Source organism: Falco punctatus (assembly GCF_963210335.1).
Source record: "Falco punctatus genome assembly, chromosome: 2".
Taxonomy (NCBI): domain Eukaryota; kingdom Metazoa; phylum Chordata; class Aves; order Falconiformes; family Falconidae; genus Falco; species Falco punctatus.
Window position 1 is genome coordinate 66,558,306 of NC_137581.1, and position 24,230 is coordinate 66,582,535.

Sequence of the window (24,230 nt, forward strand, 5' to 3'; positions counted from 1 at the left end):
CTGCGCTCCGCCGCCGCGCTGCCCCGCAGCCCGCGGGGCACGGCCGCCCATGCCGCGGGGCGGTGTCGGGGCTGAGCCGCCGGGGGGCTTTGCCCCCGCCCGGGGTCCTCCCGCTGGCGGGGGGGGAAGGCGCAAAGGCAGGATCGGCTCTGCCCGCCGCGGTGCCGGCGGCGCAGCGAGCGCTGAGGCTGCGGCGGGGGGCTCGTGGATTAAAAAGAGAAAATCCCTTTATAAAGGGGGAGGGTTGAGTGGGGTGAGAGGGCCGTGTCCGTCAGAGCTGGGGGGAGGAAGGGGGAAAGACGTCAGAGTGCTAGGGGACGTTGGGGGGAAGTAAGGATGACTCAAGGGAGAGTGATTGTCGTGCCATGGCAGGGAAACAGGGTTAGAAAGTGAAATGGGGTGAGGAAACAAAAGGGAATGAGGGGGAGAAAGGAAGGAACGCGATCGTGCCGGACCCACGGACAAGAGGGAGAAAAGAAAGAGCTGATCAAAAGAGAGGTGCTGGAAAGCGAGCCGGAGCAAGGGGAGGCGGCGGGGGTAGGGAGAGGGAAGGTGAGCTCTGTGCTCCCGGTCCCTCCCTGGCACCCTTCCTCACTGGAAGCCACTGGCCTAACTCTTGGGCCAGCATCGGGCCAAGGCACAGCGGTGTGGGGCTGGTCGGGGCCACCTTTCCCCACAGCCCCCTTCCCAACCTGGCTGAACGTGCAGCTGCGCTTCCCAGCTGCTGAGCAGCTAGTTCTTGGGGAGTCTCCGTTATTTTGCCATGCCTCTTACAAACCTCACCTCCAGAGCTACAGTAATACCAGCTTTCCTGCGACAGCACTCTTGCTTTCTGTCTCCAAATTATGCTGGACAATGAGTGCTCAGGATGCAAAAAGGACCCATGCGTGCCCTTGCCCCAGTTTTTATAAAGGAAAGGTTATGCTGAGCTGTAGCGGTCACTGTCCGCTCTCGAGAGGCAGGTAACATGGGCCACTGGCTCATGGAGGATAGAAAAGTAGAAATACAAAGCCCACAGAAGTATGGAACTGTGACAAGTAGAAGAACTAATTTAAAGCAGAAAATATAAAATCATCCTAGACTCAGAGGAAAACTACCAGCTGGGAAGATGTAAAGACAGGAGGAAGGTGGCAGATCAGCAAAGCTCAGCCCGCTGCATGGAACAACCCAAGGGCTGGCACTTCCCTGCCTATTTGCCAACTGCCTGGCTGGCATAGCCGCTTTGGCTGGCTGCTCACCGGCTGCTGAACATGTCACACCAAGTAGCATGTTAGCCCCAGCCATTTATGACGTATATTATGTGCAAAAAAATATAATTGCATACTCATAAATTGTGTGCATAACACTGCTTCCAAGTCCCTGGGCTCAGCTGAAGAAGACTCGACAAGGGTGGCCAAAGAATTAAAGGTTAGGAATGTTACTATTTTTGTCAGCCAATCTCGTGGATTGTCGAGTGACGCTAGTGATGCGATGTTTGCTTTGGGAGTCTGCAATAAAAACCTCCTCCCAGGAAAAGGCAACAGAGACGCATTTTAGACACAGTTGAGCATCAAGTTGCCTTCTAAACAGAAATACTGTCAAATACTGTCGTAAGTACACACAATAAAAATCATAAGTAGAAGTCAGAGACCTTGGAAACAATGCTGGGGGTGTCTCAATTAGAAATAAATGAACAGGTTCGAGAATTAAAATGTGATAGGAAATGCTTGAATGTAAAAATGGATGTTAAATTAAATTCACAGAAAGTTTTAATCGGAAGTTTTCCTCCAGCTTAATACAGTGGAAGAAGACATGACAACACAAAATATCGAAAATTCTGGGGAAAAGTGTTAGCCAAAGTCTGTCTTAGGCAAATTCAAAAAATGCTAACCAATAAAAAATCCCATAGTCTTTTCTTAGATTAAATCCCAACTTCAGTCTTCACTGAAGACTGTAACAAATTCCTGTTGTCCTTACTGGGCCTGATACAGACCTGTTCATGGTACTGGAACGGGGAAACTATTTTTTTCATTTCTAGAAATTAATTAACTCTAAATTTACTATATTTTAATGAAAACCATTAAAATGAATTTTTTAAAAATTATATTTGAGAATTTTTGTCTCTTTGATGCTCAGGAATAGTTTGCAGCCTTCCATCCAATGAACCAACTGTGCCAGCCATGTTTTACCTTACGTGTGTATCTATCATGTAGTTACTTAACCGCAAATAAGTCAAGTCATACATTCTCTGATGAGATATTAGTTTAAGCTATAGGTTCCTTGAATGAGTTTGGCTTTGGGTTTTGAAACTGTCTTCTCCTGCATGTAGCTGGGAAAGACTGAAAAAATAATTTTAGTAAGGTGTGAATGTTAGCTGATTTAATCATTTACTATCCTTTCTTCGCTCATCCATTATTACTATTTCAGATAATTTTCTGGTGTTTTCTTTTGGGAAAGGATCCTGCCACACTGGATCCCTGTGTGCATTCTGCCAGCTGCACCCGAACAGCATCTATCAAACGCAGTCATACACAAAACTCATTTATCATGTTATCTGAGGGCGTGCACAAATGAATACCAGTAAATTTTATGGCTCTTGGGAAAAGATGCACGATGGTGCCAGAGATACTAACTGTAACTGCAAGGCAGATTCCATACCAGACCTGACCTCATTTCCAAAGAGAATTACTTCTGCTGTCGAAACACTTAGAACTGAGGTCATCTTTTCCAGGAAAGAGGCAGTCTATTGGCAGTTTCTGACTTCTAAAACAATTATTCTTCATTTGAATATAATTTTCTTTTTTTAAAGAACAGTTTCAAAACACACTATTCAAACCAGAAATCTTTAAACTTAGTTTTCATGTTTAAGAAATTGTCACAGAAGCCTGCATTTACTCACCTCAAATCATTTCCAAGTGTTTCTGTCCTTGGTGGTGGTTTGTGGCTGCCCATCACCATCGGATGCCTCTGCCCCTTGTAGAAGTCTTGCTCTGGACAGTGACAGCAGTAGAATTGATAACTTCATAGTGGGACAGTCTAAAGTTGACAGGTTGGGTGGGTCAACAGAAGATCCCTTATGGCTCTTTTGTTTTAGGTTTTTAGATCAATCAGCATGAAGCAGTACTTAGAGTAATCTGATGAATACTGGTACCCTGGTAAATAAAGTTTTGCAAATAACCCTGCATCCTTACTCCTGCCTGCTGCAGGCTTCCAAGGGCTCACCCCACACTGGGCTATCCAGTTCTCAATTTTACCTTGAAGGTTTTATGAAACACTGACGAAGGACCAGGTTTTACTTTAACAATTCACACTAAATTACTGAATGCACTTGGGATTTACTCCACTAACAGAAATGGGCATCAAGTCCTCTTTCATCTTTTGTGGCAATTTATCAAATACTAAAATGAATGTTTATTTCAGTGATAGTCATCCTTTGAATACTTTTGTGGAGAAGTTTTGCAGAGGCAGGATGCCTATCAAGCAGCAGAAGGCTAAAGGTACAGGTCCCTACTCAGATTGTTTCAGAACACAGATATTCACCCCAAATTAGATGGCTTAACTTGAGCTTTTAGTTTTATGACCAGTCCTTGCTATGGAGCTATATCTGGTACTCTTTTTTTCTTCCATTTCTTTACATAGCTGTTGAGGAATGTTTTGTGGAAAAAACAGAAGTTAACTTTCATGTAGCATGTCTATCATTTTTTTAGGCAAAGATCTTACAATATTTCCGAAGATTTCTTGAGCCTATGTATAGCTATTTGAACTCCCTCTTGGTAACAGTTTTGCATTCCAAACCTATGTCCATCATGGAGACTTTGTTTAGGAAAAGGTCACCCTGGACACAACTCATGGAGCTGATCAAAATATAAATACTTGTTTAGGGCCACTTAGGCTAAACTGCTACCCACTTTCTTTTCTCAGTGCTTCCTGCTATTTGATATTTCAGAGGAGTCTGAACAATAGGAAATGTGAGGGACAGAGACTGAATTCTAACCCCGTCACCATCTATGTTAAGAACTGTAATTCACAGTATTCAAGAAGCCAGAGGTTGTAAGCCATGATGTAAACCATCTAAGGAATAAATATCTATCTGGCTAAATAAACCTTTGAGATAAAATTCTATTTTCTGATAGATTTCCATGTTTAAAATTTGTATGGTGCAATTATGTATTTTATCAGGTTGGATTACACAGTTACTTAAATAAACTATAGCTTCCTTTTTTTAAAAAAAGGGGGTTTTGATGAGTATTCCCTTAATAAGAGAGCTTTTACTACCACTTAGTTTAAGCCCTGTAATAAAAGCTTTCCTGAGACAGATGCTGCAGAAAGGCTTATGGCAGAATTATTCTAAAAAAGGGCGTCTCGATCAGTTTGTGGTTTTTGGGATAGTATCCATCTTAGACTCCTTCTGCAGTTTCTTTATTAACCATGGAGTCCCCAAAGAAATTATCCATCCATTTGTTCAACAGCTCAGAAAGAACACCTGGATAAGACCTCTTTTGGAAGATATATTTGATAGGTACCAAGAGTCCCTGGCTATCTCGTGGGAAGATACAGATACAGGTACAGTTCTGAGCTTTCAGGCGTTCCAGATAGTGTAGAGCACTGATGTGACCCTTTTGGTAGTAAACCGGATTAAATGTCAAAGACACAGGTCTTTTTTTTCCTACTGTGGCAAATGCTGCACATGACATGTTGTTTAATACTGTGCACCATAGTTTCTGTGAGTCTATAGCATTAAAAAAGTCAGTAAAAGGAGAAGACTGTAAAGTGTAGTACTTAAACACATAAGAAAAGCAGAGTTAAGACTGTGTATGAAATCCTGATGTAGTCCTCTTGTCCACATACTTCTTGTGATAGTCTTCAACTGCATGATCACATACTACTTTTTCCCTGAGGTGCCTTTTTCTTTCAATAAATCTTCGGTATTTCTATTTATCTTCTCATTAATCCTGTGGCCTTACACATTACACCTCGTTCAAACTTTACAATAAAAACAATGCTGGTGGCTTTCTCCAGGTGTTTCTGCAGTGCAGAGTATTAGTGCTTCACAAATACAGGCAATTTTTTCTATGGAGCACACTAAGGGAGTAGGTGGCACTTCTGTGCTATAAAACAGATTAATATATTTAAAATATAGCTCCAGTCAATTTCTGTTGCTGCTTTATTCAATGTCTACGCAAATCTTAGAAGGAGCTAATAATATTTTTGCTGAAATGCTGAAGAAAATAAAATCAATATTCAATCTAAGTCAGACAACGGCTGTGAAAAATTTCAGCTGGAAGCCTGATGCCTGGTAAAGTTGTATGCAAGTAAAAGTAAGGCTTTTATTGTAAGAAATTTCAGGCAACCTGAACTGAACTAGCTTTTCAACACCTGTTGTAAGAAAGCTGCCATAAAAAATTTAAAATTAAGGGACTGAAAGAGAATATACAATGCGTTCAATTCTTTCATTCCCTGACACAGATTTATTGCACTATTCCTGTTTTACTTTAGTGTAAATAAGAGTGAATCAGATTGGAGATGTACACTGCTTTATGGTGAACTACATATATTTGAACTATACGGAGCATATGATTAAAATGAAGCAAGCAAGGAAGTTGTGTATTATTATCATTATTTAATATCGATATTGCCAGTTGTTGTCAGAAGTCAGTCACGTCAAAGCTCTGTTGCAGTTAAGCGCTACACAAAAGTATTGTAAAGTGAAGACCCTGATGCAGAAACCACATATTTGTTTTTAGGCTTTTCTGCTTCGTTGATCAGCATCACTGAACAGCTTGAGGAGTAAGAAAATAAAGTAACGGTAACAGAAGAAAATTACAATGCAAATGAGTGATTTTTAAAATGGGACATAATGCAAAATAGCTATTTGGGAAGCTATTAGGAAGTAATGCTTGTAATTCTTTTGTTTTTTGAAAAAGATAGTGAGTTAGGACCAATGATGGGGAATAGGCAGGCCAAAGATCCACCTTCTTTTGGCATGCCTTGGACTAAACAAGATCAAGCTGATTGCAATGCTTATTGGATTTCTGGGGAAATCTATCCCTGAGCAATAAATCTGTCTGAATGGAGACTCACCATTTATCAAGCTTACAGTGAAGGCCTTTGAACTGGTGGACAGTTGGCATAGGAACACCCTCAGCTAGGCTAGCATTTCTGTCATTTATTATTTGTGTTGTATGATGACTTACAGTGTGTCAGTGACCAAATACATACCCACTAAGGCAAAAAGCATGCTTACGTGGGCATTATGATCTCGAAAGCACTTCAGTATTTCACATCCACATGGGAAACAGAAATCCAAACATAACCAAAAGCTGAAAAGAGGAGTGTGGTGAATGGAGGGTGCCAGAGCTTCACCACAGCAAATAAAGTCACAAAGTCATGAACGAACTGATGCAGAAGTGGGCCACAGATCTGTTTGCAAACGTTGAAGACAGTTAAGTGCCATATCACAGCAAAAAGAGAGCCTGGTGCAAAGAGAGAAAGCAAAGGAGGGAGAGCAGTTTCTGAGATGCTTTTGGAGCTGTTACTGACTATATGAATATTCTTAACACATGCTGAAGATGGCATGCAGTCCTAATCTTGCTTTGAACTGAAAGGGATGCAAGAAAAAGCAAATACTAACAGGTGAGTTTAAGCCACTCTCAGCTGTTGTTTACACTCTGCTACTTTGCCCTGCAGTGCCAGTTGTGAGGGCTTTACATCAGTCTGTCTGAATTCAAATAATCCATGATTTACTAACCAATTTCCTGTTGTTGTCTTGGAAAAAAAGTAAAAAAAAAAAAGTAGGACTTGAGAAAGTATTTGAGGAACATTAAGTTTTCAAATTTAGTTCAGGAAGGATTTTCTTTTGGTGATAGCATGGAGGAAATCTTTACAAAGGCAGTTTTAGAGGAATCAAGAAAAAGGTTCTTCTGTACATTCACCAAGAAACCCCAACCACCCAGCTTCATGCTGTTTCAATCTTTGCTGTAATAGGACTTCAGTTTTTAAAGGAAATCTGTGAAAAGTTTTGGTAAAGCCTCAGATGACCAGTTCCTTCTCATTATAAACTTTTCATGAGCAATATACCTTTTATAGATCTGAGCAAAAAATATAATAAAAATGTTAAGCAGTAACTGAAACCATACAGAAACTGTATTTTGTTAACTACATCCAAAGTTACTCTATAAACTTTGCTTTTAAATGCTATTATTATTAATAACTATGGTGCTTATGTTCTTACGATAGACATGTTTAAATAAACCCTCAGATGATTTTCAATGCATATCAATGCATAATTTTGACCAAGTAGGAACTGACAAAAAATTGGAAGAAAATCCCGTTAAGATTTAACTATGGCAATTTCATTGGAAACATCTAGTGAAAGCAATGTGAAAAATCGGTCTTCCAGGCATCACTACCAGTAACTGATCCTAATAATAATAAAATAATAAAATAATTTTCTCTGTGGTACTGGGTGGACTGATATATGAAAAACTGGTGCTGTTTGGATACAGTTTATTTTCACTCACGTTCATACATTTTGGCTGAAGAATACATTTCCTGAGAAAAACCTGAAAATATTGATTGGATTCTGTGAGGATTTTAGGATTAGATAAATCTAACCTTTTTTTTGTTGTTTTGTTGTTTGTTGGTTTTTAACAGCAGTAGCTTTTGAGTAGTATAGCTGAAATAACCACAGAGCACACACAGTTAGATGACTCTGTCTGGGCAATGATTTCATCTATGTGCATGGTCTGTAATAGAAAAAGAGTTGAAACTAGTGTCAGCCAAGTCAAAATTTTAAAGGAGAAAAAACATGTATCATAAAACCCTTGCCAGTACAGTTTATGGACCTTCTGTATAGTAGTTCAGAAATCTAATTAAAGTGTATACCTGTTTGCCACGTAAAATGTGATTTAAGCTAGCATGTTTTGTTTCATGAAAGTGAATGATGATGAATTTCATTATTCATGAAGTGAATAATGAAAGTGAGGCAATGGAAGTGAGGCATGTCATTGACAGGCAGTAACCCCTTAACCCATGATATCTCCATGCTTGTTCACACTTTTAAAGCTGAGTAAACATGAGACCTGTCTTCTGCAGACGTTTGAAAGTTATTCCACCTTTAAAGTTACCCAGCATCTTTTCAAACATCCATATCGGTTCACTTGCTCCACTGGTTCCCCATTCCTTCAGGAAAATTAAAGTATGTACTTACTTACTTACTGATGTCTTAAAAAGCACACACAAGACAAGGTGCATGGGCCAACAGAGAACCAAAGTAGTAATCCTTAGAGTAAAAGCCACTTCTACTAAAAAATCCCCAAAACATGTCAGCTTCTCAGCAGCCAATGAGCTGCGTACAGTCCTCAAGGCACAATTCAGAGCTGTTTTCTGAATTCTGTGATCTAATTTATAAGTGATCTATGATAAATGAAATTTAGTCTTTTCAAATTGCATTATCTGCCTAAATAAAAATAGAAAATGTATAATTTCACTACTGTTAAGTCAGGGAACTTAAATAGTATTTGCAATCAAAATGAAAACAAACAGTAAAAGGGTTCTGATTTTATCCCCTTTGAAGCAACTCTTCTCATCAACTTCAGCTGATAGGAGATGATTTTATAAGCACATCTACTTCTACTAGGAATTTGTAAATGGAGGCTGCAATTAGTGTGAGAAAATTATATCATAATAGATATATCCTTGGAGGAATGTGAAGGAAATGAGGTCTTTTTTAGGGGGGTTAGTAACAATCTTGGACAGAGTACATAAGAATTTATAAATACGCTGTTTAACTGCAAGTGCTACAGTAGTTAGATTTCATTAAAGATGTCCTGAATTTATGCAAAATTGTCAAATTTGAAAACTTGCACATTTCATGACAAGGTTCACAAAGCCAATACTTCTGGCCTGAAATGCTTTTCAGTTTCACTAGGACAGTCCTTTTTAGCCACAAGTTATTATTTTATGACTGCTGAGTGACCTAGAACATCATAGGAGAATTATATTGGTTTGTATTTTTTTTGTTTACTAATGCACGTTCATAAATGTCTAACACAGTACCATAACACTTGGTCAAAGATGACTGGAGTATTTCTGCTTGTTTTAGAACAAGTTAGTTGGAATTGACGGGATTAAAAAAGTACCTCTAACTTCAAGAAAAAGGTCTTCCTTTTGAAATTACACAGTAATTTCAAAAGTTTTGTAACAGGGTGGGAAGACAACTGCACTAACATGATAGCCTCTGCATTTTTAAAGATACAATATAAAAATATTTGTCTTGGTTCAAGGGCTTCAGTAAAACTGGAAACGCTGCCTGAGCATTGCATAGGCCCTTGTACACAGATGTATTTGGCACAAAACAATTATTTATTTTGTGTTTATCACTTTGTCATTTGTTCCAGTCATTACTGCTTACACACAAACAACTTGTTTACCACATACATTATGAAATCTATTTAAAACAGATAATATTTCTGTGTTTTGATGTCCATTTCCACTATTTAGTGACTGGGCTCTGCTTTCAGTAGTTCAGGTCCTCCAATGGATAACTAATTGCTAATCAGGCTAATCCTGTGAATATCAGTGGTTCCACTAACAGTTTTACAAACTGCTTTAAATCAGAACCTCAGTACAGGTATCTTGAAGCCCATAAGTCAAATATAAAAAATTATTTCTGTGAAAAGTTCTTGACTGTGAACAAAAGTTTCTTAGCTCCTCTTTTGTGCAAGAACGCTTTCATCCAAAAAGCACTTTTTTGTTTCTGTACTTCTGTGATCTAGGTGTTTGTACTTTAAATGTGGTGAGAAAGCATTTGGCGCACAAATTCACTTTGATAAAATTCTGAATAATGTGTCTGTGTATCAGTAAGTGTGTAATATCATTTCAAAGGGACTGCTAAAGTACCTGGTAGAATTACTGTAACTGAATTCAGTGAAATTTGGATCAGGATGTAAAAAAATGGTGAATTAGAGAAACAAAATGGAGTCCCCAAATTACATAGATTTATTACAGGAGTCTTGGTCTTCAAAGCAGAGGGGAAATGACAAAAAATATTCCAGTTTATAAGACAGAGATTTTTGATAAAAGACCATCTGATCACAGCAAGAAGGATTTTGAAAGAAGACTTTGGGATTGGAATTGCCAATGTTGTCCAGAAAACCTTGTACCTACAATTTCTTGTCTTCTTGGGCTCTTGGTACTGTTTGCATCCTGGGTTCTCTGTGTGTCAAAACCCCACACTTCATAGTCATAATTGCTGTTGGTTGCTAAACCTGATGTACTTAAGGAAAGAGCAGGTGACCTTTTAAGATCTATTGTCCTGTGGACCTGTGTCATTGCAGATCAAGAAAGAAGGAAGCTTGCATAGCCTTTCTAAACTTGTTTGTGGATCTGTAAGAAGCTGAAGTATCTAGTTAAAAATACGTGATTGTTACTAAAGCAGTGGTGCAACTGACACTATCAGAACAACTTTCTTCGGCAGTTTTGATTAATTCCATTTTTAATTATAATAATTACTTCTATTGCTTTAGTTATGAAAAAATATAAATAACTGAGCTCACATCTGTGAGCCAATCCTTAAGGTATTAGTGCTTTGATACATTTGGGAAGCAAATGCAAATAGCATGAAAGCTGGTACTTTTCTATGATTTGTTGTTCATTGAACTCGAAGCTGAGAAAAACTGATATTAAAAATTAAAGTGAACCTGGTGACAATTTCATAGATCATTTCACTTGGGGAATTTGCTAAAAACGTGTTTTGGAGCATAATTTTGGGAAGGGCTCATAAATTAGCTGAGGTGAAAAATTTAAATATAAGAAAAGAAAAGAAGCTATACTCCATTACCCAGTACTTTAGCAGATTTATTGGGAAGTCACCCTTTCAACTAGTGTTTTTATAACTTAAACAAATTACAAGTAAACATCATATTTGTATGTGACTTTTCATGAAAGCAATGCTTCAAAGTGATTCATTATTTATTACATGCTCTCTGGTAAACACGCTATCCATCCTGCAGCTGTTAGAAGTTATGAGAACAAGAAAAAGACCTTGTGTACTTTAGCAGAAGATAGTAAATCTGAAATAACTTTCAAACAATATAAAAAGAGGGCTTTTACATACAAAACTCATGAAACTTATCTCAACAAATGAGAGGCTCTTCTGAAACTCATTAGCCCTTCTCACTTGCCTCCTGAATCTGACTTAGTGCTTCAAGATATGTGGTTTATGGTTATATACTGGTTTTAAATGTATTTGCATGTATGTATTTAAAATGCAATCTCTCCCTCTCTGCTTAGAGCAATCAAAAATATCAGTGTATGGAAAGGCACATATTCATCTTTGTCTGTGAATTTTCCTGATTTTGTTAACTTCTTTTTGTGATTTATAGACGGATTTTGTGCTGTAATTTCAAGAATGATAAACTGGCAGAAGGAATTATGCTAATATTTATGCTACCATATTAATAATTAAGCATCATGGCAATTATTAATTCTTATATTTAGAACAGAACAATTAACAAGATTATTTAAATTAATTTATCAACTTTTAACCCATAATTGCACTGACTTTCCAATAAAACTGGTATGATTTCCCCCTCTCCCTGTCGTGGCTCGCAGGAGCAGCAACCAGGCGCCCGGGGTGATCAGCACCAAGGACAGAGGCCGCGGCGCCGGGCGGCTCCCGAGACACCGACCCACCGACCCACCGCCCCAGTGCAAAAAGCCTCCCAAGGGGCTGATGGCCCCAAACACCCCCCAGCCTGCACCAGAACCTCTCACTGCCATCACAGACCCGCTTCAGTCACCCAAATAATCCCATGTGCTGGGAGCAAGGAGAGAAAGATTACTGCCTGTGAAGGTCTCATGAGTTCCAAGACCTCAGAGTATATTCTGCAATAGAAAATGAAATAGACCATGCTTTACTAGCTAAATAAACTATTTTAACGGTGTTAACTCTTTAAAGTAAGGACTGCATTTTAATTTGTTTTTTAGACTATTTCTGGTATATCAGATGTTCTTGGAATATTATAGGGAGGCATCTTTGAAGATAACAGTCTGAGCAAGTAATATTAGTTATGACCATCCTTTATTTGTTAGGTAACAATCATTGAATTATTATGGACTAGATAACTACTAGTCAAATGAACTGCAAAGTTTCCTGAGAAACGTCAGACAACAACATCAGTCAAATGAGCAGACTGTTTTGTCCTCTTCCTCCCTTCCCGTGAAGAACAACAGTGGACGGTCTCACTGCGAGGTGGGCTAGACTCCCATACAACAGAAATGTGAAAGCATACGTGGTATATGACACTGTATTTATTTAAAAAAAAAAAACAAAAAAACCCCAACCACAAACAAACACACAACAAACCACAAACAAAAGCCAAAAGCAAAACCAAAATCCTGTCAATAGCATTAATATCTCATGATTCCAATCCAAGAATGACTTGGGAAATAATTAGACTTTCCATTAGGTGAGTTGAAAGGATGTATCAAAACCAGGTCTGTGGTGGCAGTGGATAGTGTCTGTGCTTCATCTGTGACAATCTTAACAAAAAAAAGAACCCTTTTACCCAACTTCAGACACCAACATCACGTGAGCTAGTCACTCCAGACTCCCTTTACTGTCCTTGAAGTATGTGTTCACCTGAAGTGAAGGGTGCAGGTCATCTGAATCTTTGAAGACAACTGCTAAGGACAAGTGGTTAAAAAGGGACACTGGTGTAACTACTTCAGAAGTAGGCCCATCCAATGCAGGTGCCGGGGTTTTTCCAGGCAGACCCCTTGAACAATAAACAGTATGCAAGCAACTGCACAAGCATCCAAAAGTGCTGATGCCTTTGGGAGGATTAAGTATCTAGGGGTGGGGAAGCTGCTGGGAATCCTCACAAAACCCCACAGTTGCCTGGAGGGTGGGCCGTCAGATGATAGTACCTGACTTGTTCAAATACTTCCACTCACACTAAAATACAACCTAATGGCAAAAGTCCACACATGAAACTTCCTCTGTATGCATTTTATACATCAAATAAATGCCTCTGACAAGAATATTATATATGAGACCATAAGTAATTTAGCTTCATATTATTGTCACTATCTTGTACACTGGTTATGCTTCACTAGTTTATTTGATTTTTCAACATTCCTTCTGCTGAAAATTTCAACCTGAACAAGAGACATTGAAAGCTGAAAAATATGTCTCAATACAACTACTTCTGGTTTATTGGGGTTTTTTTAGGTATCTACTACTGATACAGAAAAAGAGAGTGGAAAAAATGATAAAATTTTCATTATAGGATAGGGGTGATTAAAGGAAAACTATTTAAAACTCTCTCTTTTGGATTCAGGGTCTTTTTCTGAATGAAGCCTGTAGTTCAATGAAAATCAAATGCAGAATAAATCAAGGCAGTATTGTCCTCCTGAGTTTGCAGGCATCCTGAAGCAAGAGTTCTGCTTCAGGAAATAGGAAGGGTGCTCTAAACTCATCCAATGAAGTGGATCAATGATAACAACTAGAGGTGAAGGCCAAAAATATGCTACCTGATTTGAGGCGTCAGATAGAGCTACTCGAGCCAAAAGCTCAGTGTTCTCTGGGCTATGTATACAACCAAGGAAGAGAGATGGTTTCCTCTATAGATGGACTGAAGCATCTACTGAGATCTCTCCGTCTCCCTTACTCTTTTGGGAAATTTACATTATTAAGCTCTTTCTGTAGACACTTCCATTCACTGCCAGAAGTTGTATGGTATGCACTGGTTTTCATCCTTGTCTCTGTCCCTCTCCATCCAAATTAGTGAATGAAAGCTTATCTCAGTAGATCAAGATGAGATGCTTATCCCACTGTTCAAAGCTGTTGACTAATGCCTTATATGCCAGGAAGAAGGCCATGCAATTGTCGTAAATTTCAGCTTTTCCTCTGGCAAGAGGGCAGTTTCTCTGGTGCAGTCATCAGTTTTTCTGATGCCATGAGATTTTGATTTCCCACTCACTACAAAACCATGTCATGTAAACACAATACAAACAAATTTATTGGTGTAGAAATCATGTGTTTCCATGAGAAACTTTTGCCATGTTTGCCATGGTCAGGAACAGTCATTTATAATGCTGGAGTGTCAGACATTTTACCAATGTCTATGGTATGCTTAAAACTGGAAGTCTGATAATGACATAAATAAAAGAAATACTGATTTTAGGGATTTTAAATGGAAAAAGTCCACTGCTTCACTTGATTTATTCATAAATCTACATTTAATACTGGAAAAATATTATTTCTTTACCATAAGAAAGTTGCTAAGGCATTTCCATTCTGTTACCCAGAGCACTTCCACAATCCTTGCTACAGAATTTAGACACACCTGGGGACATCAGGGATCATGGAGCAGGTTTCATCTCCTCCTGTCTCCTCTCCTCTTCTCTTTTCTCTCCCCTCCTCTCCTCTTTTCCTCTTTATACGATTCCCCTCCTAGTGACCGTATTTCCTCCCATTTCAGAGTAGGGCATAGTTGGGCTGTATTAACAGCAGATCAAGAAAAAGCAATGACCATATTTTGGTTCCCTGCTCCTACATTGCTTCGGGGGAAATTGTTAGTGACAATCTTTTCTTATGTCTGGAGTGCATCCTACTCTTCAATAGCCAGCCTATGCTGAGGGCCATTCCCCTTCCTGCTTTGTTCCTCACTCTTTTCCTAGTTCATTGCACAGAAGGAAGAGTCACAGACTGCAGAAATATTTTTATTTTATGTGTCAGGGCTTGCAACACTGGAAGCTGATTTGATGAAGAAAAACGGTATTATACTGCCCTATACCAGTGCATGATGTAGGTGACAGATGTATTAAAAAATGTCAGCTGTTCATTCATGGTTTTCCTAAATACTATCCACAATACAATACACTGTTCAGTTATCATTTACAATTTAGCATTACAGATAATTTACAGATTATTATGTTACCGCTCAGGGAACTGAATACTTACTGTTTTTTTAAGCCTGTGGAACTCATGCCTCACTTGGGTCAGACTGTGAGCATGCAGGTTACCTTGGGCAGGGCCAGTGCATGGGTGCCATCGTGGGATACAGCGAAGGGAAGGAATCTTTCCTCAGACAGGCATGCTTCCACTTTGGCTCTGGCTTTGCCCCCATATGCTGTCAGGCTAGACTAAAAGCAGAAATAATGCCTAGATAGTTGGTATCAGGTACATGACAATCCCTTACCCATTTTCTTGGTCACTAGGAAGGATAATCAGCATCCACTGGCCCCAGCAGCCCAACCTGTGGTATAATGGAGGTGGTACCAGACTATGAGGGCTCCCTGAGCAGGCATGTGGTCTGGGATACAGTCCAGTACAAACCCAGCAGCAGACATCAAGGAGGCCCTCACTGCAGTCTATTGCACACATTTTTGGTTATTCAGGAAGAAGTTGGCAATTTTATTGTAAATAATATGTTTTTTAAAAGAAGTGGGAGTTGAACGATTTTATTTCTTTTTGTAATTTTAAATGCATTTTAATGGTAACTGCAATAAATACTGTTTTGTTTTCTATTTATTTATATCTTTTTCTGAAAAAAAAATACAATTTCATCATTTCCATACTGAAATAAAGCTCAATTGAAGTAATGGATCACTGAAGTATGACCCCATAGAAACAATGAGATGCATGTAACCATGAACACAACAATTTTTTGAAAGACTGAGTGAAATTACTGTCAGCAAGGAATTTATTTCATACAGATCTGACACGGACTTTTCAGTTTTCTGTCCCCGTGTCCCCCATCCCCCCCCCCCCCCCCCTTTTCCCCTTTTGCATCTCTTTTGAAAGGGATACATAGAAAGTGTAGCTCATTGTTAAATGATCTGAGAAAACAGGCAGAAAAGAGAAAAGGGCAAGATAATTTCACTTGTATAGATGAGCAGACAGAAAAACAATAGCAAGGCAATCAATTGAGCAAAGAGAGGCTGTGGCAGTAACACAAATGACTATGTACACACCATTCTTAAAATCTGAGATGCAAATAAATTTGTAGGGGAGATATTAATGAAGAGAGTATTCTTATCAAATAGGTTTGCTTATAGAAGGACTTTTATCCATGCCTATAAAACACTAAAATACTAAACAAAAATGGTAACCCTATTCCTCTATGCAAGATCTGTAAGTCTGAGCAGAGTCCTTTTTCCCTGTTCAGTTATGTTTTTAGACTAGATCTTCAACTGCTCTGAATTACCAGGCTTCCATGGCATTCACGGTACTTTGTTGATGTACATCACCTGAAGTCTGGGTTCTTTGTACTCAGTTTAGTGATGGTGAAGATAGCAAAAAAATGTTTGGAGATGAAGCCCTACTTCTGTTCAAGATATGAACGCAGCCTGGGAAATGCAAACTTCCCTGTAGCACATGAAGATATCAGAGGCAAGCAGCCAGCAGAAGAAGTAAGCATATAAAAATTATAATGTATTCTTATTTGTAAAGTTATGTTTACAAGAAGGCACTCAAAGAGGCCGTTTAGTCTGTTTTCCATTCTGGTTTAACCTTTAGCTTCTGAATTGGCAGGAATTTCTCTTAACAAAAAAATCTTTAAACGTGTTTGAGTACCGCTTAGATCTGGTTTGTTCAGAGAATATTCAATACACAGATCTGGTCAAATTTAGTAGCAGCTGATCACCTAATTCCTTTAGTGCACCTGAAAATTGTATTAATTAGGAAATCTTAAAAAATGCTCTTTGATATTGAATACCTGGCATCCATAGGTTTCAAAATTAATTTACTCTTTCAAGGTTTGTCTCAATTCAGGGAATCATTTTAGTAGAAACCGAAGACCCACTGAAGCTAGCAAGTATTAAGATTGTGCTTAAAATTAAGAACATAGAATCATAGGAAAAAAAGTAGTCAAAATTAAAAAAAAATAATCCATGCCTTTCTCTAAGGTAGGGCTAATTATACCTAGATCTTCCATGAAAAATATTTGGGCAATGTCTGCTCAAAGATCTGCTGGTGATTTGACGATGTCTCCAGGCAATCTATTCCAGGGCTTGCCCCTACTATTAGCAACTGTTTTCTAATGTCTAACCATAATCTTAATTTTTGTTGTTTAATCACATTGTTGCCCACCAATGAGGAGGAGGTTCTTCCTTCCTAAGACAACTTTTTATGTACTGTAATGTGGTCATCTCATTCTTCTTTTATAATAATTTTAATTTATGCTTGTTTTCTACATAGATAAAAAGTCTTTGGTCATTCTCTGCTCACCTCCCTCAAAATTTTGTGCCTAAAGCAAAGGCAGTACTCCAGTAAAGTTACTATTACAGGGATAAGTCTTATCAGGAGGAACTTCACTATCTCAGAGTCTGCAATCTTGTTTTAATATTTGTCAGAATGGTGCTTTTCCTTTTGCAGCTGTATTGAATATGTATATGACTTGCAGTTGGCTTATAATTATAATTACTTCCCCCCCCCCTTTTTTTACATTTTTTGTATCTCATTATATACAGATAAAAATTAAAGATTGATACATTTTTCATAGTGAATTCAGTGTCAATTTTGCTATTATTTTCAGTGAAGCCTAGAATTTCTTGCAATATAGCTTAATATCTGAGTTAATTGTAAAAACATTACCTTGAAACTTGAGAAATTTCAAACTTTATAATTAAAATTCATGAGCAGATATAAAATACCATGCACATCTATTTACTGCACTTTCTACCGAATGGTTGAGTGATGTTTTTTTAGGAGCACATATATACATTTCGAAGCAAGCTATTAATTTATATTTATTAGCTAGATATTGCTATTCTAGATTTCTGTATATTTGAAAGTACTACGAATCTCAAAAGAAGTGGGAGTAGTCTCATTTCACTAGAAAAAAAATCATGGAGGGAGATTTAGTGGGCTGAGCACAAAAGGAGGAATGTGTGTCCTTTAGGTTCAATTCCGTGATAAAATCAGAGTTGTGAATCGCAGGAGAAGTTGTCTGCATGTTGATAACACACATGAGAAAATACAAAAAAGGCAACCAGCAAAAGTAAGCTTGTTAAAGATGGTCAGTAAAGGTGTGATAATAATAGCAATTGCCAATTGTGTTGAAAAGAGCTCTTTGACACATAATATCATAAGCATTTCTCAGTCAAGAAAACTAACCTGGCAGTTGTGGCAGGAAGGCTTAAGTGGCTGTGGATCACAAAAAAATTGATGAGTTATAACCGTTTCATCACATAGAAAGCTGAAAGCAGCCCATTTCTAAAATGGACTATCAAGAAAGCATTTGCTCTAAAGTGGTTCAGGTATATTTAGTGATTCTCAAATTCTTTGAGATATCTTGTTCTTCAGAATGAAATATGCTTCCTTCATTTCAGTGAGACTGAGAATCAATAGGAACATGCATCAAGATATATATCTAGGAATTGATTGTGGTAATCTGTTTAATTCCAATTTAAGAAAGCATTATAAGGAGATGCGTTTCACAACAAATGGTCTGATTTCCTGGCATCTATTAATACTTCTCAGTAAGCAAGTTGTGCAAATGGAAATGGCCTTACGGACATTTAAGGAGGATGCTCATACAACCTTTGAAATAAATAAAGCAAAGTTTTCATCCAACACCTGAGTATTAGAACTTGTGTTGTTTAATATTCGACTCGGCACCCAGCCCATTAGCAAGTCTTACATTTAACTGTTAGCGTACAGGTGCCTGCTCACGAGGTATGGCATTGCTTGCTTTCCACTGCTGTGCTGAACCTACCCAGCTAATATGATCCATCTCCTCTGGGTAATGCCATGTTTAAGAAGAAGGAGCTCATGAGCGATATTGTAATGTAGATTTTAGAGCAGTTGTGAGAAAAAAACCATCACAGATGCAGTTGAAAGCTTGTTTTACTTTTTAAAAATCACCTTTGGTTCTTGAGCTTTTTAATATTTTCTCTCTTTTCTAAAGGCATTTTATTCTGGAAGGCTGAACACACTCCCATTAGCAACATGTTCAGTCAAGAGCATCTGGGGAAATATATTTGTTGTATTAAAAAAACATAGAAATATTTCCACTTTTGCTGTGTGGGATAACGCATAGCAGCTGTATTGTAAAACCTCATGCTTTGCAGAACACAGTCCATCAGAAGAGACATGTGTTTTGGTTCATCTGAGAGAGAGATGACTATAAATCACCAGGTGGTAATAGGAATTGTCTGGGAAAGCTCTGCTCAGCAGCAGAGGGATGGAGACGCAGATGAGAGCTCGGTGGGAGGGCAGCTTCCCTGCCCATCTCTACCTCTGCCGTGGCTCCAGTGCTGTCACTCCTTCCCTGTGCCCCCACAGCCATACGCTTCCTATTTTCATTTCCTGCCACAGGCAGGACATCTTCCCCCTGCCCTAGGCACAGCTCCCACCTCCCCAGGCAGAGATGCCTTTACCTCATTTACCTACCTTTGCCTCAAGCAGGAGAGCTCCCTATCCCTTTCCCACCACTTGCTTCCCTGAGTAGGCTGCAGAGTTACTTAGTTGACTGATACTCCCATTAGAGAGCTGCCTGCCTGTTAATAGGCGTGATCTCATCAGCAAGGTACCCCTGAAAATCCTTGCTGCTTTTCTGTCAGGGACATGCAATGCTCAACATAGGTGAGAACGAGTGCCTTGGTATCATAAAATGATTGCCTAATGGAGTTTCAGACCTTGGAGGTGGTGAGCAGCCTAAGTGGTGAGTGCATGACACTGTATCTGATTGTATATCTGCTTTATATTGATGGAGGTGGGAAGCTGCTAAGAGAGCTGTGATTAGCTCCCATCTGGGTAAATGGAGGTGCCTTCCAAACACCACCGGGATAATTCAGCTGCTTTGACAATTCCAAGAATTTCTGGAAAATTAAGGTGTTTTGTAGCCACCTGGTGATTTCTTCAGCTTTTATTTGGCACAGAAAGGTAAAGCTGGTTTAGAATATGAAATCTTGCCTATCTAATCAGTCAATGGTTTTTAGCCTTGCAAAATGTTTCACTTGTTCATGTTTCTTACGAAAGTTCTGTTCTGGACAAATACTCTGTTGTCCAGTCTATTATATCTTCTATTCATGTCAGAGCCAAATTTTGGCCCAAGAATCCTGATGCAGTGTTTTCTAAGAGATATCACTGAGTATTAGATGTTGTTAGAAATGCCAGTCTCCTTGCAGTAACAGTGCTGAGTAGTAAGAATCATTTGATGTTTGCTTTGAGGTACTAAAATTTAATTAAAACAGAGGAGGGGTAAAAGGGTTGTACTGATGTGATTACTTTCATGTCTGACCATTTTATTTAAGAATATTTCTGTGTTTGAGGCATACTTTTGGGGACTTATACTGTGGTTACGAAATACTGTATTTTCATACAATTTCTGAGATAATTCCATTGGATTTGCCACAAAAAACTTGCAAGAAGGGCCTGCACGATGCAGCAATGCGGTCCTAGAGGCACTGGAAGCAAGCAGATGAAACTGAGGATGCTATCACAGATCCTTTAACCCTTCTGCTGGTTTGCATTTTGGACTCCAAAGATTTCTGTAAGTCTGACAGACTGGAGGAGCTTTTGTATGCTACATTATTTGGAAGTGCTGTTGCAGGATGATGTCTGCCAGAGGTCAGCTACGTACCTACAGTGTTGAGCCTGGGGTGACGGTAGGGCCCTTACCGAGGAACACAAGGCACTGCTGCATCCACCTGCAACTCGGACTCCTCCAGGAGCAGACAAGAAAGAAGCAGTTTGAAGGTATTGCTATTCCAGACCTTTTGTGTGAGAAGAGCCACTTGAGACTAGTAAAGATTACAGCCAAGCGTATGATATCCGCTGGAGTGTGAAAAGCCCAGAATTAGTGAAGGCAATTACTCACCAAGCAGCACCCGCAGCTCAGGGAAGGGGAGCTGCTCCTGCAGTGTCACACAGTGATCACTTCGAACAGAGCCGGTGGGGAAAAAAAACACTTGTCACCTCTCCTCAGCATTTGGTGGAAACAGCTTCCTTTCCCTGAGTGGGTGCAAGGGGGCACAGCTGGTAAGTTCACCCTTTACTTCTTTTACCAGAGATCAGAGATACCCTGGCATGGCTTTTATTCCTTGGCTTAGTCAAGGAAAGCAAAGAGTAGAGGGGTATAGTTTTCACTCCTCCCTCTGGTGTTTTATTTAGAAGCAGCACTATGAAAAATAGGACCAGGTTTTTAAACCCTTTATCCCATCTGATACTGGGATAACAAAGTCATACAAACATGCATTATCGTATCTTTCCTGTGGGAAAAAGAGAGGAGACTATTGGAAGAATTAAGATTGTGATATATAAAGATTGTAGGGTTTTTCTCATAGGCGGCTCTTGTTGCACTTTTATTATGGTCATTTTTAAGTGGAAAGCATGCAATAAATTGGTGCCCCCTTTTTGTAAAATGTTATGAAGCTTAGAACATGGTTAGCTTTATGGGTAGTTCACACAACCCAGCTAGTGAAGGGAAAACCATCTATACTAGATTACAAGCATCCCTCTATTAATCTGCATTGGACAGGATAGAAACATATACCTGGCTGGACAGAAATAACAGAGGTGCAACCAGTCTGGTGACTTCAACAGGTTACCCCACAAAGTCACAAGCCCAGCCCTTTTATTTATTCAGTGTTGGTCACTGGGCAAGGGTCATGGCAGCAACGGCACTGTAAAAGCACAACACCTGGAAGTTTACAATCCAGGGAGGTTGCTGTCTCCCTCAGACCTGTATATCCCTCACTAGTCCTCATTGTGTTAAATGTGCTTCCAAGTCAGAAAACAATGACGTCTTAGGAAGCTGCAGCCCAGCTATTCCCAACAGTCTTGCATCTGCTGTGGCTAGGTCCAGCAGCTGGCAGGTCCGGACCTGCTTAGGTCTCCCCTTCTGGGAGAGGGTGTTCACTGGGATGGCCGCAATATGAATGAACACTGTTTCTGAGGCACGTTTATCTGCAGCGCATGAAGCAAAGTCTTTGGCGGCGAAGTCATTAATATGTGTGCAAACAGCACAGAAAGTAGATCAGCTTCCTCCCAGGTCTGAGCAGAAGCCATCAATACTGCTAGTATTTCTCTGGGCATTACAAAGGTGCCCAGACCTCTTGGTTACTGTGCACTAGTGCCTTGAGTGAGATCTCTAGCTTTACTCACCATAAACCCAGCTTTTCACTGACTCCATGAATAACGGGTTTGGATCTCACCAAATATATTCTATATCCACAGGTGGAAAGACAAAAAGGGCAGAACATTACTTTTACTTTGTCCTCATCACAGAAAACGCCTATTTACAGCAAAATAAGCTAGTAAGGAGCAAGGGACAATCTGGGAAATTTTATTTTTTTTTGCTTCCAATTCACAATTCAGACCTAATGTAGGCAGAAGGCATTAACACACTGCAAACATCGTGTGGCTGCTATGATCGAGCTGATGCTCTCAGGGCAAATCTTCACTGACCTCAGAATAAAACTATGTCCAGAACTGGTTACTGAAGATAGGCATTTGTTTCCAGTTCAGGTTAGACTCTCGCATGTCCTAATCATCAAGAACTCTGTACAGACCTCAGAAGATCTTGACAGGCATGGACACCACGTTCAGGGCGGAGTGGATTTACTATTAGCTATTCCATTGCTATTGCTTATTGGCATATCTTACCTCATTGGTAAACATGGGGCAGCTTTATCTCAGTTTTGTTTAGGGATAAGCTGCCTCTCAATTATCTTGAGGTAAACACAGTTACCACAATGGACGTGACATGTTACAAATCAGTATGTTGCTTTATGCAGCAGTATTTTATTCATAACCAAAATTATGTGCCTGCCATCTGTCACACCTGACACTTTCCTTGGCGAGTGACTTCAGCTTCAGCAGAGACACCATTACTTTAATAACATATTTTAAAGATATATTTAGCTTTCGTGCCAGTGGGCTCTGCTTTTTGTTTGTTTACATGGTGCACCTCTGTCTTGAGTTGAGGTGATTTATATGTTGGCATAGAAGGGGGGCACTGGACCTCTTCTTTCTGTGGCAGAGCCAGCATCAGAGCAGCGCTGGTGCTGTTACTTGTGCTAGACTTCTAAGTGGATAAATACAGGTGTCCCATTTCTGATGCTGCCAGTTAGACACCTGAGTTTGAAAGTTCAAAACTCACAGAAATTCCAAAAGAAACAAAATAAAGAGTCAGAGCTGGCTGCATCAACAGACAGCTGGAAGCCACGCAGGCAGGAGACCTGGCTATAGTCATGCTCAGAGACTTTTGTAGTCATTTGGAACAGAGGACAGAGGGTGTTTTATAGCTCCCCAGAATCTAATAATTTCAGATGAATGATGGTACAACTTTTGTATGTCTTGAATACACTTTTTTTTTCCTGGAATACACATAATTTTTCATAGAATATACTAATGTGAACATACATTTTTCCACAAAAAATACCTTTGCACTTCAGTGAGATTGGCAACATGAGTTTCTTAAGACACTCTCTTGGAATATATTGGGAATTTAGGTCCAGCCATTGCATTGGTCAGTCAGAAAACATCAGAGACTGGAAGTGAAAAATCTTAGCTGTAAGCCCCTCCCCATCAAGTGATGAACTCATAGCACTATTACTTCAGATATTAAAGTTTTTAAAAAAAGAAGCTTGGCAAATGTAAAAGGGAAGATTCTTTACTGTGAGGGTAGTGATACACTGGCACAGGTTGCCCAGAGAAGCTGTGGATGCCCCATCCCCGGCAGTGTTAAGGCCAGGCTGGATGGGGCTTTGAGCAACCTGGTCTAGTGGAAGGTGTCCCTGCCCATGGCAGGGGGGTTGGACTAGATGACCTTTAAAGGTCCCTTCCAGCCCAATCTATTCTATGTTTCTATGAAGAACACCAGAAAATATGAAGTCCAGTGTGCTGCATATCCTGCTTATTGTATGAGAAAATATATATACTGTATAGAAAGGTATAAATAATAACCTCCTGTAATGAAACATAAAATGATTTGCAGCGATGAAGTAGAAAAAAGAATCATAGTAACATTAACATTTAAACATTTAAAGAGAAAACAAGAATTTTGATATGACTATATAAAGCATACTAATATATGGCATGTGGTTAAGTGTAGTTGTGGAGGCAATCTGAACTTTAATATCTAAAAATAAAGTGTTAGCTCATGAAAACCAATGAATAATGAAGCAAAAATTCCAAAAGAGCTTAAAACTTGTGTTTCTCTTTCTTTAAATTATCTATTCTTTTAAGGCAAACCAGGAAATGACAGATCTGTCTCAGAGAAGAAAGGGTTAAACAG

The 24,230-nt window shown here is 39.2% G+C and overlaps 1 protein-coding gene across 1 annotated transcript in view; it reads right to left on the reverse strand.

Annotated features, from left to right (window-relative positions):
• Window positions 1–24,230, reverse strand: part of SLC5A7 (solute carrier family 5 member 7) — an 87,150-nt gene that overhangs the window by 44,534 nt on the left and 18,386 nt on the right. Inside the window, exon 1 of the mRNA XM_080377436.1 lies at window positions 1–24,230. This exon is cut by the window's right edge and continues 18,386 nt beyond it. The gene's annotated coding sequence lies outside the window, so the exon portion shown is untranslated.